This window comes from Chionomys nivalis, chromosome 1, assembly GCF_950005125.1.
Source record: "Chionomys nivalis chromosome 1, mChiNiv1.1, whole genome shotgun sequence".
In the NCBI taxonomy this organism is placed as follows: domain Eukaryota; kingdom Metazoa; phylum Chordata; class Mammalia; order Rodentia; family Cricetidae; genus Chionomys; species Chionomys nivalis.
The window spans coordinates 18,457,047-18,472,136 of NC_080086.1; the positions used below are offsets into that span (position 1 = coordinate 18,457,047).

The 15,090-nt window shown below is 36.8% G+C and overlaps 1 non-coding gene across 1 annotated transcript; it reads left to right on the forward strand.

The window, feature by feature from the left end:
- The first annotated feature begins 10,707 nt into the window (after positions 1–10,707).
- Positions 10,708–10,810, forward strand: LOC130889572 (U6 spliceosomal RNA). The gene has a single exon (XR_009058607.1). It is a non-coding gene; the product is annotated as a U6 spliceosomal RNA (small nuclear RNA).
- The last annotated feature ends 4,280 nt before the right edge of the window (positions 10,811–15,090 follow it).

Here is a 15,090-nt window from a genome sequence, read left to right on the forward strand (position 1 = left end):
AGACTATCTTGCTAATAAAAGGTACCAACCTATGTGGCTAACATAGACAAGAATAATGAGCTAATTTAAGATGTGAGAATTAGTTAATAAGTATCCTGAGCTAATAGTCCAACCAGTTTATTATTAATGTAGACCTCTGTGTGTTTCTTTGGGACTGAACAGCCGTGTGATTTGGCAGGCCACAAACCACTGTCAACAGAACATGTTGGTTTGGGAGACACTGCTTGGCATGAGTGGTCTGACTCCTCCTGCTCTGCAATATATAATGTCAAAGTAATAGAGAGGTTAACACTGGCCTGTTGCTGACAATGCTTATTGTGAGCAGCTCTCACTTCCTCTGGAGGGGGGTGATTTATGACTGGAAATGATGGCTAATAGGATTGGGACAAAAGAAACAGAGGGAGTCACTCTTGAGCCAACCTCATGCTTTTGGTCAAAGTACATGCCCATCCTGAGTTCAGGACCCACATGTTTTCATGGGGCCAACCCCACAACCGCATCCCCCAAATCTTCAAGAATTCCATTATTAAACTTAAGGCCATTGTTGACCAATATTAATTTTAATGCCCTCTTCTGAAGTTTCTTTCGGTGGGAGGGTAAGTTCCATAATTCTCTTAATGGTAGGAAATGCAGGGCAGGCAAGAACAAATTCTAAACTAGACAAAGAGAGGCATAAATAAAACAGTAAACATGTTGAATCCAGGTGTCTTACACTTAGTGGAGGACTTCTGTGGTTCATTAGTCCATGGTTGTATGTCTACACAGTGTCTCTGGATGAGAGCAGAATGTTTGGGAGCCCCATGGGGTTCTGTATCAGCCTTTATATAGACATACCTGATGAATCAAGAGCAGTAGTAGGTATTCCTACCTAGTGCACCAGGGGTACCAAACAGAGATAAGTAGAGAAAGAGAAAAGGATCATCTCCATGCTCACCTTCATGAGGACCAAGGATATGAAACATTCATGGGCCAACTCACCTAAAAAGTCACCAAAAAGCGTATGTTGTGATGCACTGCAGTCATGAAGAGGAGTTTGAAAGAGCACTCATAAGAAAAGCAAAATTATACCAACCTAGTAAACATACTGCTAGCAACAAAGTGCAAATATCCGAACCCCAATACAGTCACAACCATCTAAAAACTATAATCTGATTTTTTTTTTTTTTTTTTGGTTTTTTGAGACAGGGTTTCTCTGTAGCTTTGGAGCCTGTCCTGGAACTCCCTTTGTAGACCAGGCTGGCCTCGAACTCACAGAGATCCGCCTGCCTCTGCCTCCCAAGTGCTGGAATTAAAGGCATGCGCCACCACCGCCCGGCACTATAATCTGATTTAAGTGAAGTCAAGATCAATGCCTGTACAGAATCCATGAACCCCATATTGAGTACCAGATGTTGCACATGATCCTGCTTGGACACACCTTGATGGAGGAAGGGAAAAGGTAAAGAGTCAATAACATAGACATTGGGAGTTGGCTGAATAGTGAATTTTGTAGCTGCAGACTCATTTACTACAAAAATCATGCTTGCCTATACCATTCCCTCCACACACACTATGCCCCATGTAATTCAGTGAATGAGTCTGTGGTGCTGGCCTCCTTTTATTGGTTCCATGGATAGGGCATCCCCTCATCAGTAATCTACAAGCATGGGGAAAGACTCCAAGTTGACCCAAGGGGAAGTCATTAGTGTGCATGCTAATGCAGACCAGTCTACACAAAAGCGGCCATGGACCAGTCAGGTCATTTTTCTTCTACAACAGGGCATGGATACAATTCAAGCAGAAAACATGAGACTGATGATAAGTTGACTCTGGGGTTGGAGAGTGGAAGAGCATTTAGGGAGACCACAATAACTGCATTTACAGAATTCTCCAATGTGTTAGCAGAAAATGTTTGGCATTCCTATGTTTTCTTGGTTCTGGGGTGTGGAACAACCATCATCATTCCATGAACAGAGTTGCACAGTCAATTAAGTTTTGCTCATGGACAAAATGTTTACAGATCCAGATAAGAAAGCCACTAACCAGGTTACAATGTGTTTAATATCTACATAGTCTTAAGGAAAAAGAAAAAGAGCACATAGTCATAAAAAGACTGTAAAAATAATAAAATAAGATTTTTCAAAAAAATAATATAGTAGAAAAAATCCACATAAAAATACATATATACATATATATCTAATATGTTATTTTATTATCTGATTTTTTTATTGCAGATGAATAAATGATAGCTGTTAAGAAACACTGGATGGCAAATGCTGCTTGGTTAAACCAATCCATACTTTGAAAAATGTCTTTAGTTCAAAATGGATGTCAAAAGGTGTTTTGCTTTGAGGAAGAGATTATGTTTTTGTATCCCTTTCCCCCCCAAAAACCAAAGGCTCTGTAGATTCATTTAGAGCTAACAAGGATTGTGTTTGTTCTGAGAAGACCCCTTTAAAATTATGGCTACAGACTTAAAAAAAATAAACTTAAGAAAACTTCAAAGACACAAAATGTATATTTTACCTGGTCAAACATAAAACAATACATCATCTTTAACTAACTTGTACAAACACACAGTTCAGACTTATGTTAGTACAGATATGTATGCTACATTTAAAAGTTTATATGTTTTAGAAAAATTGAATCAAACAACAATAAATACAGATGGCTCAGGTGATCCAAAAACCAAGAACACATATGTTATAGCTTTCTTAGCATTCTGCATCCAGAATAGCTTTAAGGCTGCTACCTGAGATGGTTCACCCTCACAGACTACTCCAGGAAGGAATTAATCATTGTCATGATTTTTTTCAGTGTTCCTCAAAGATGTCAGCATCCACAAACAAACAAATAGTTTAGGAAAAATAATGCACACATACCCAAAAGATGGGTTATCGAAGTTTGTCATCATTTCCCTGGGGGTTACAAGTTATTATTTATAACAGCCAAGGAAAAAAAGATTGAACTAAGGATATAAGGTCCAGGGATCTTATTCTGAAAAGAAAAAGGGGGAATAGAGAAATGACAAGATAAAAGGATAGAATATTAATCTATTTCTAAACTACAAAAGCAACTTTAGTTTTAAATATTTTACATTGGTATGGAGCTTTGTATATTGATACTAATTTAAGTTCATTTTTTGTATCATGTATGCATATTTCAACTCTTGCTTGGGTTAGTGTGCTTATTCGGCTTATTGACAATGTTCTATATAATTAATAAAGAGAGGTTAATAGTTTGTCATTTATAGTAAACAGTCCTGTAGCCAGTCATATTAGGTATGTTTTCAGGGTTAAACAGGTATGTTTAGAGAGACAGATGGCCTTCAAGTACATCAAAGATATAGAGTATATGACAAAAAAGATGCTTAATAACTTTGAGGCTGTTCATGACCATGAGACATGTCTGCTCCTGAGAGCATCAGTCTACTTCAGAGAAGATGATGAAAATCAAGAAACTTCCATATAGAATTTACGTTCTTTGTGGCAAAAGCTAGCCTTTTAGAAATTAAAATGCCCTTGCCTCAACTACTGACCATATGTTATCCAAATTATACAAACAGAACATAAAAGAAAGTGACTGCCAAATTTTGCCTTGAAATTACCTGTTACTTAAAAATGTCTGTCAGCTATTGAAGGTGAGTAGATCAAAGATATATATGCCCAATGTTGCAGAAAAAAATTTGATTGATTCTCCAGGCAGCCAGACATTCCTGTCATTACGTAATATTAGATTCTCCTGGGGTATTTGGTGGAGTTAAGACTACATAGTTAAACCTATTGCTTTCCTTAGTTATAATATGTAAATTAGATATAAAACTTTAAAGTCACAAAGATAAGATAAATAACAGAGTATTTTTCTCTGAATTTGCCAAATAGAAATGAACTGGATATTTTAACTGTAATTCTTACTTGATAACTGTATTTGTTGTATATAATTTTACTTGTCAAAATTAAAACCTCCCTGTTTAATTAGACAAAAGGGGAAAATGCTGCTGAATAATCCATTTGTACACTGTTTTGATGTGTTGTTCACATTGGTTTAATAAAGAGCTAAGTGACCAGTAGTTAGGCAGGAAGAGGTTAGGTTGGTGAGCCAGTTGAGAGAATGCAAGAAAAGAAAGGCATAGTTGACAAGAGATATTGAGAGTTACAAGATGAACTTACCATTCTGAACAGGGACACCAAGCCATGTAGTAATACATAGATAAAAAGTATGGGTCAGTTTATACTATAAGAGCTAGTTAATGACAAGCCTAAACTGTCAGTCAAACATTTATAACTAACATGTCTTTGTGTCGTTATATGGAAATTTGCTGAAAGGACAAAAAATGTCTGCCAACACTGGAATACAACACAGCCTTATTCACTACAAGCTGACCTGACTCCATTTTCTTGATTCCAAGAAGACAAGTCTCTGATGGCAGTGAACAAAGTTATTTGAATCCTGTGTTATGGTGCTGGTATCAGCATGGGGTAAGGGACTGGATATAAGGCCTAATTTGCATTTCTGTAAATAAAGAACATACAGAAATGATGTAAAAACAGGACTTGTATATGAAATTCTCAAAAATGCTAAAACAAAAAAAAATTGATAAAAAAAATGGGGAGCATAAGGATCCATATGGAAGCACTACTGAAGAATGGGCGCTTAGCAAACATCATTGTGGCTAAGAATTGAAAGACATGAAGAAAGGGCTGATCCAGCTTCCACCTCTTTTGGGCCTTGTAATCTCTAAACCAGCTGTATCTGTTGACTTGTGCTGTAAATTATTTTGTGAGTCATACCTAACTAATATGAGGACCAAAAGTTTCAGTGGATAGAAATCTAGACCAACCAGAAGTTTATTAGTTGTTGGGCCCATACTATAAGACCAGTGGATGCATAAGAGGTTCCTCACACATCATTTGCATTGAGGCTTGCTACAGAGTTACTTATGGCTTCCCAGAGCCACCTTTAAGCGGTATTGTTTGCTCTTAGGTTTTCCATCACCTCTGGTCCTAGGTGATATTTTTCTTGTGAAACATTAGTCTCTTTCACACTTTGCTGACACTGAAGAAGGTCAGGGAAATGCTGGCAACTGTGTTATGTAGTGGAATTAGCATAGGGAAAAATGACTCTTCCCTAGATGTCACTTTAACACCAAATCACTGGTGAATATGGTCCTCCTTCTTCTGCTACTATCTTACATCAAATTTAACTATATGTAAGCATTTGGGTGACTCATATCCTGGTATTCTGACTATACAGGATTTGTAGAGTCAGAGATAGTTATGGTAATAAATTGAGGGAACTTCCAGGACCAAATAATGATACCGTATACCCAATATCCAATCAAGGTACATGACATGAGCTTATGAGATTTCCATTTAGCCTAAAAAAATGCCAAATCATAATCTATTCCCTTCCAAGACTACTTTTCTTGTAAAAACTCAACTGAGAAAACCTTCCTGAAATCTCAGGAAAGGAAAAATAACAGATAATTAAATGCATAGTAGAGGGGACAGTGATTTGCACTTAAGAAGGGGCTTGGCTATGAATTTCCATGACCCAACACCACAATTTACCTCAACAACAACAACAAAAACTGAAAGTAATTTTGTACAAAAATTAGTAATAAAAGTGTGAAGTGAAAAGACCAGTGTCGGGAACCAACTTTGACAAAAATTCTTAGTGCCAAGGTTAAGATATAGGCATTTAGAAAATATTAGTAAAGAATATAAAGACGTGAAAGAAAATAAATAAAATGGAGAAACATACAAGATAGTATTGGGAGAGGATTCCAGTGAGTATTGAAATTCACCCCCATTTAATTTCCAATTGCTTAAATTACCCCTGACCACAAAAGGTAAGAGCAAGACAAAAGACTACATTATCATAATACAAGAAGATGAACATACCAGTTGAAGGTTGTGGGCTACATTCATAGTTAAACATTTTGTTGCTAGAACACAACAAGTCATACTTACACCCTAGATCAAAACATTCTGTAGGCAAACTACTCCCTGGGTGGAATCCAAAGTTACCTTTTTAAAGGAAGTCGAACCTTAGCTGGATCCTTAGACTTCTGTGTGAAGTAGGAACATATCTATTTCTCTATTCCTGGAGTACAAGGTCTAGCTATTAGCCACACCTGTTGACAATACCTTTGAGAGAGCAGAACTCTCTAACCCAGCACTTACGAGGCAGAGGCACGTGGATCTCTGTGATTTCAAGGCCAGCCTTGTTCAAGGCCAGCAAGTTCTAGGACAGCTAGAGCTGTCCAAACAGAGAAACCCTGTCTTTGAAAACCAAAAACCAAAACAAACAAACAAACAAACAAAAAGCCCACAATAACCTTGAAGGAACTAGAGGTAAGTTCCAACTCTCTGGCCTTTGGACAACATGGAAATTAGCTCACACTTTCAGACTGTCTTTCTAGACCAGCTGTCTAGATGAATAAACTTCTGTCTTCAGATTGGACAAAATAGACACAGGGTAAAAGACAGTAAGTAAAGACAGTTGGCTGGAAATATGATGACATTTTGTAACCAAATTTTAAATAAAAAAATGAGCAATATACTTAAGAATAGATATAATAAGGATTTTGAATGTTTTAAAAATAATCCTATAATATCTGAAAATAAAAAGCTACTTAGCCAGTAAGAAATGGCACCAGGAAAAATGTTCAAACACTTACTTCTAATTACAATAGTTTAGGTTGTACAGTGGTGGTACACACCTTTAGTCCCAGCACTGTGGAGGCAGAGACAGGTGGATCTCTCTGTGTTTGAGGCCATCATTTCTACAGACCAAGTTCCTGAACAGATTTCAAAGCTATTAAGAGAAACCCTGTCTTGAAAACAAAAGAAGAGAAGAAAAAGAAGAAAGAAAAAACGAAAACCCAAAACAAACAAAAAAAACGAAAAAACCCCAACCCCCTAGTAGTTTAGGTTAAAACAGATGTTGGAATCTAATTAATATCAACATGAAGCAGAGAAAATATTCAGTGTTGACCACTCTAAGAGAGGAGCATAGAATCATATGAGAAGATAGAACATAAATGTAACATGATTTAAATTTTCAATTGATAGCCAATTACTTAATTCTATTATATAATCATGGTTAGTCATTTGTTACTGGTAGTGGTTAAAAACATTTCCTAAAAGTGAGAAGGTATGGGCCTAGTTATATGGGATATTCTGGAAAGGGATTTGACTGTCGAAATCATATATCAGAAACATGAAATGCTGTGGGTTTGTCAAGGAATTATGCATTTGTCTTAAACATTGTAGAAATCCCATGTCATTATTTGTAGTATTTTTGTTAACAAGATTAGAAGTTTTAAGAGCTGTGAAGATGGCTCAATCAATAGTGGAATTTTTTTCTGGTCATGAGAAACAATATTCTGTTTTCCTGAATCCAAGTAAAAAGCCATATAGAAGGATATGTTGAGAAAATCCCAACAAATATTGTTGGGGATCCTTCCCCAACCTCCTCGGTTATGGATGACCCCGAGTAGTGCCACAGAAATCAGGACACAGGGGATGCAGAGTAAGAGATACAACTGCATACTTTATTACAAAGCCACTGTTCCTTTTATAATACTCAAATCACGATTCAAACTAGGTTCCCATAATACATGAATAGTTTCATAGACTAGTCACTTGGTTGCGACTAATTTCGAAAGCTTCATGCCCTACGTAATCTAAACAAAAAGCTCGGTGTTACGGGAATAACTCATGTTGTAATATAATATGTAAAAGCACCTCATCAGAAGACAAACCACAACCTAATCAGAGCCTTTGAACTACGGTGCACATCTGTCTTCTCAAGGACTGACCACCGGCAGGCCCTCTACTGATGGGAGAGGTTTGCCTCCTCCCAACTTGGTTTGCCAAGCCTATCAGCAAGAATGCTACCTCAAGTCTCCCTTGCACAGAGTTTCTATGCAGTTTAAAACCAGCCCTCTACAAAATATGACCTAGGAGATGGAACTATCTGTATCCCTGGAGACTTGTAAGCCAAACAGTTTCTCAACATGATGATTTAAGGCCAATGAGATATCTAATCCTAAATATAGCACAGAAAGAAGGACCTGAGTAACTGCAACCAAAGTTGTCCTCTGTCCATACTTTACCAGGACTGTAAAGAAGTGCACATGTACACACACATACAAACACACACACACACACTCACACACACATACAAACACACTCAAAATCGCACACACCTAAAGAATAAAATATTTTGGTAATGTAAAGCTCCAAGTGTTCCCCATTTCCAACAATATATTGGGGATTTTGAATAGTCATTGTGGTTCTGAATAAATGAGGTGGCAGGAATTGCATCTGATCCAAAAATAAATGACCTGTATATAATGGAAAATACAGCTATATATCACACCCACAGTTACTGTATGATTGGTGATCTACAGATGAAAATGAAAACTGAAGATATGAAACATCTTCATCTTTACAAAAGTATCAGTCACCACTATATCATAACTTTATATGAGAACTACATACCAAATACAATGAAATTCATGTAATGGCAAAATTTTAATAAAAATATTAACATCATAGCTATGCTTCATCTGCTCTTAGTCCAAGTCATGTTGCCAATGCCTCATGTTATACTAGCTGGCAGAATTCCCAAAGAGGAGTCAAGGATGCAGTATTTCCTACTTTGTCCAATATGAGATCACCCAGGATGGAATCAAAGGCACCATTCTTCTGCTGGGTCTTATAAAGGCAGTTACCACACTGCATGCAGCACAGACTTGGAAGAAACTCCAGAGACTCCAAGATGCTGGTTGTCCTGTTCACAGCCACCTTGCTGGCCCTGAGCTCTCTTCAGAGCTTCAGTGAAGGTAAGAGATATGGTTGTTTGTTCAGTGAATCTGCTTTTAGATAACAGATCACATGTCACTCCTAGAAGATGCAGAGAGAGAGAAGAGGATTAGCAGAAAGGCAGGAATGTAAAATCAGTACCAAAGTATTGTGTTTGAATCATCATTCCAAACCAAGGAATTGAATATTGTCATGTATAATACAAACTTGATTAAGGGTGGGAACAGAAGTTTGAAAAGGTCAGGCTGGATCTCTAGAGTCAGCTCTCTGTGTTGAGAAGGATCCAATAGGAAGATTCACAGAAGAAAGACCCACTGTGAATATCCTATAATGAAGTAGTCAGGGGATAACAGGCATCTTGCCTCAGTGATTGTAGAACAGAAGAAAGAAAAGACATAGGGGCATTTTTGGGTAGGACACTCAAATAATTTTAAAATCCTATGTTTTTGCTTCTGTCTTCTACACGGAAAGTTAGTTTTCTAAGACCTCAAATTCTAGTTCCAAGCATAAAGATTCTATGTTTGATACCATCAATACATGTATTCAGAGAAAATTTCTATAAAAACTAGGTGGGAATGATCATGAGGATGACTCACAAATGAGTAAGAGGAACTATGTAATAATCTTTAAGCTGTTGATAAAAGAAAAGAGGGCATTTGTTGCAGCACTAAACTTACCACTCCTTATGATGTACCAAATAAAGAACATGTGTCTGCATCTCACGTTCTAATCATGGATCCTCTTTTGCAGCATTGCCCCACGGTCCCCCACGCCACCAAGGTTTTGGTCCTAGGCCAGGCCCACCCCAGAGAGGCCCACCCCAGCAAGGCCCACCCCAGCGTGGCCCACCCCAACAAGGTCCAGGCCCTCAAGGCCCACCCCAGCGTGGTGCACCCCAACAAGGTCCAGGCCCTCAAGGCCCACCCCAGCGTGGCCCACCCCAACAAGGTCCAGCCCCTCAAGGCCCACCCCAGCGTGGCCCACCCCAACAAGGTCCAGGCCCTCAAGGCCCACCCCAGCGTGGTGCACCCCAACAAGGTCCAGGCCCTCAAGGCCCACCCCAGCGTGGCCCACCCCAACAAGGTCCAGGCCCTCAAGGCCCACCCCAGCGTGGCCCACCCCAGCAAGGTCCAGCCCAGCAAGGCCCACCCCAGCGTGGCCCACCCCAGCAAGGTCCAGCCCAGCAAGGCCCACCCCAGCGTGGCCCACCCCAACAAGGAGGCCCTCAGCAGAACCAAGGCCCTCAGCCTGGAAACCAGCAAGGCCCACCCCAACAAGGAGGCCAACAGCAGAACCAAGGCCCTCAGCCTGGAAACCAGCAAGGCCCACCCCAACAGGGAGGCAGACCTCAGGGACCTTCCCAGGGCCAAGGTCCTCAGTAATCAAAGATACATCATCAGGTAGGAATTGAAATCACTGTTAATGAAACATCTTAATTCTTATAGCTTTGCAAGCACAAGCTGTGCTAACTCAACTTTAAACATATTTATATTACATAGTTTGAGTTCTTATTACTATTACTATTATTAGGATAGTCTACTATTTTTATACTACTATCATTATTTGGATAATCTGTGGTGGTATAGGAAGATGATTAATGTTTTGTATACTGCTCAAATTATTGTGATTGTGAGGAACAATGCCTACACGTGATTGACAACGTGATTTATATTGTTTGTGCAAGAAGTGCAATGTAATTCCTAGATTCTGCTGCCTCATTGCTCATGCCACAAACCTCACCTACTATGCCCAGAATAAGAAAAAATAAATAAATGAGAAATCAAGGCATCAAGTTAACTTTTAAAAGTTAAGTCATCATTTCTTCCCACCTTCTCCATTATTAAAGGCTTCCACTATTTTTTTTCAACAGTTTATTAGAAATACAAGCAGATCTTTGCTTCAGCAGCACATACACTAAAAACTGGAATAATACAAGAATATTAGCATGTCTTCTGCACAAGTATTACATGCAAATTTGTGAAGCATTCCATATTTTAAAAAGAAAAAGAAATACACACAAAGATATTTTCTTATCTCCATAGTACCCTTATATTAATTTTTTTTTAAAACAATCCACAATAGTTCATAGAGACAGCATGTTTGTGTTCATATCTTTAGTGGTTTTGTTTTAGCAGTGGTGAGCCATAACATTCTGTGGCTCTTGCTGTCTTTGGTTAGTTTTAATATCCTGTCAATGGATGTTCAAGCTGGTTTCTGTATTTCATTCATAAAATTTGTCTTAGTAACCCACCTTTATAAATATGTCTTATAGTTTAAATGAGTTTCTAAGATAAGGTTTATATAGACCAGGATGACTTCAAACTTGCTCTGTAGCCAAGTATACCTTTGAATTCCTAATCATCTTTCCTCTACTTCCCAAGTGTTGTGATTATATGCACAAGCCTTATTCACCTATTCACAATTTTTAACATCAAATGTATTCTCTCTAAAGCCATAAAACCAATAAAATATATTTGGTTCATTTTCTTCAGAGTGAATTATGTGCTAAATGATTACCAAAAACGAACAAAAGGAACCAGAAAAGGAAGGGACAAAGAGTAGAGAAAGGAAAAAAAAAACATAGACTTCTATCTACATCATTTAAGTTGTTAGAAAGAGATGAGAAACTTCATCTTGTTGTGATTTTTCTATAACTTCTCTTTGTGTTTGTTTCTTTCAGATAATGAATAAGAAAATACTGGCTTTGGTGAATTGGGCAACTGGAATAATGTGGCCATAATCTATTTTTTAATAACAATAAAATTTTTAGCATGTCATTTCTGACTCTTGTCTTTTTTATGGGTATAGGTTAATCTGGAATTTGACAAACTTAGACACAATTTGTGTTCACCCAGGAACCTATAACATAGATGCTTCTAACTTTCTATCTTCCTATATCCACAAACCATCTGACGATTGAAAAATTTCAATCATACCCAAAACTATCTTCTAAGACAAAACTATTTGTATAAACATAATATATATGTACTTACACATTCATATTGTATGTATATCATGAAACTTCAACTGTTACTCTTCTTTTTAGAGAAACAGAAAAATACAGAGTAATTGTGAAGAAAAGTTTAAAATAGACATTCTTAGTATTTCCAAAATAATTAATTTAATTTTTATAGATTATTAATCTGTTTTTCCATGTTATTTTCTTGTAATACATTACACTCTATCTCCATTCATTTTCACAAAAGACTGTCTTCCAAAGTATAGCGGGTATTTTATTAAAGCCTACATAGATTCCATAAAATAGTATAATATAATTTCATAATATAAAACTTTAAAGAATAAAATACTTGAAGTTATCAAAAAATATTTTAAGGCCTACAATTTTTTTCTTGTCTAAGACTCCCCATAAAATTGCAAAAAAATACATGTGATAATTATGTAATGTGGCTAACTAGGTTCTTAGGAATCTAACAATTACTGGGAAACCCACTGTTGCCCTATATTTCCTGAACTCATAGATGATTAAACAACATTTTCTCAAACTATAAGCTGATATTTAATTAAATGCTTTACATGAAAAGAGTTGCCATGATTATGATGTCTCTTAACAGTAATAGCAACCCTAACTAAGCCATTTGGCACGGGACTGCTGTAATAATCCTGTCATTTTTGTTTGGTGGTATTTGGATTTTGGTGCTTTGAGTTAGGAAAGCAGTGGAATGCTGTAAGCACTGCTTTATAGGCCATACTAGCAGAAGCTTGCAGGAGGGCAGAGGAGTTTAATTCATAGGACAGAGTCTTAGCCACAGTAGGCAAACTGACCACTGATTCCCAGCTCGTTGGCTCTGTAAAAGAATGAAAATCCTGATTCCAAATGGGATAGTTTTGAATATACAATTCTTTAAACAAGGGCATATAATTTGGGGAATATGGGAGTACTAGGTTTTTTTGTTTTTTTTTTAAATGACTTGTTCTAGGCATTGGCTCATAATGACAAAGGCACCATGCAGTAGTTTTCTCCAAAATGCCTTTGTGATGTCAGACTGAGGTAGGCTGTCACACTACTGAGGTACACTGAAGTAACTTGGGTCACATTGGAGAGTTCCAGTTTTTTCTGGAGATCTCTCAGGTACAAGCAATAGTCTCTACTGCAAAGGAGTCTAAGTAAAAGTAGGTCGGTGGCTATGGAACATCATTTCCCTATTGTCTGTTTCTCTTTTGATGGTAATTTTCTAAATTTGAAATGTATGAAATTATTCACACCCTATTCAATACTGACTTTTACAAGTGGGAACTTCTTCTACAAGAAGCCTTCAAGGACAGGTTTTCCTCTTTGTGAATCAGTCCTTCTCAAGATCTTAAATTGATAAAATCAACTTGTTTGCTGTCTGAAGTTACTTCTTTGTGAATTCAACTAAAGAGATTTTTTCATAATGAACAGTTCCCACAAATCAGTTCCTTTTGTCTTCTCCCACCTTTTTCAATTGGAAGAGCAGTGATGTGGTATGGATAAAATTCAGGCAGACTCCATCAAACTGATGAATATTTGCTAGAAGTTGGCTCTGAGGCTGGGGAGAAGAAAAGAATTTGGCAAGTTCCGACTCAACACCTAATGAATGCTCAACTTATTGGATCACACTGCGCTTTATGAAAGGGCCACATGATGTAACATACATCCCTAAAGTTGCTTTATGGCATGAACTTTATCACATATCAAGAAACTGACAAGAGCATCCTGACTGATTTTTACTCTTAAATAAATTTCAGTGAACAGTTGATACTGACTTGAGCTGTTAAAAAACACAAAGTCATATTGGACTGTAATCTGAAAACATACATAATTTCTTTGAAGTTTAAGGAACTTAGGGCAGGTTAAATGAAGTAATTATTTATGTGCTGAGGTATGTGTCTAGGGCTCAATCACATTAACAAGTACTCTAATACAGAGTTGTATGACAGATTTGAAGCTATATTTTTAGGCTACATGTTGCCAAGGATGACGTATTAGTTGAATTATGAAGCAAATGTCTTCAAGCAATATTCCAGCAGGCTTCATAGTTGGACATTTATAAATAGGGATATTGATATAGATATGAAGGTAGACATGAAAAGATATTAAAGACAAAGAAAATAAGAAATGTCTTTTCTTCCATGTATTGAGGCTTTTAGCTTTTTTCCTCAGAATAATCTAATTGTAGGAATTTTCCTGAAAATTATTTGCCTAATAAAATATTTTGCCTCTTGAGTAAATTATGATATTTTTCTTCATAAATTGTCATATATTGGTGGAGTTTTATGATTTTTTTCACCTCTCTCATGCATCCTGTTCAAAACTATGGATTTCAGCTTAGTTTCATAGATTACAGAGTTTCTTGGAATATCTACAAAGAGATTATCTTCTCTTCTTATAAAAAAAGATATTATAAATCTTAGGATTGGTGATAATGTTGGTTTAGACATAAAAAGCCTGCTAATAAGTAACCAGAGGACTCTTCTGGAACAGAAGGATGTTTAATGAATCATTTAGAATACAGTCATGAAAATTCATGGTTTCAATATGACATGCAGCTTTGTCAGTATTATACATGAATGTGGTTAGCCTGTGTCTATGAATATGCATATCAATCTTACCCTGTTTTGGCATTTCATCTATACTGCTCTTGCTATATTGGATTCAAGGCCATCCAAAGAATTTTGCCAACAGAAGTTTAAGTCTCAAATTTCAGAATGACACTAAATTGTCATTTCTATGAATCTCCCACTGTGCTACTTTCATGAAGACCACTATAGTTTTCATAAAGAATTGTGTGAAAGGAGGAAAAGAAGAACATGATCTAAGTAAAATGAAAAAAAAATTGAATAGAGAATTCAAAAACAGCAAATTAAGAGTCTAAAAATTAAAGCTCAACTATTTGCTTGGTTTAAGAATTCCTCAATGGTTGAATATCTAAACATTTTGTATTTAACTTTCTAGTTAAAATTCAACAAAATTTACAAATCAATGATTGAACATTTACAAACCCTAAAAAATTAAGATGGAAGTATTGCTCTAAGGTATACATAAAATATTTAAAAATTTCATATGCCGATTAGGAACAGGTACATATTTATAAAAGTTCTAGGGAGAGGAAAACAATGAACATCTGGCCTCCAGAAACCATTGCATATGTAAGACTGTCCAAGTTGAGGAATAATGTGAGCTGGTTGACACTTGAATGTTCAAAAGAGCCCCAGCTATACAAACAGCAACTTCCTAACAGGTAAATTGTGAACAGAGATTGTTACATGTGGAAAAGAAACAAAGATTTCTTTTGCA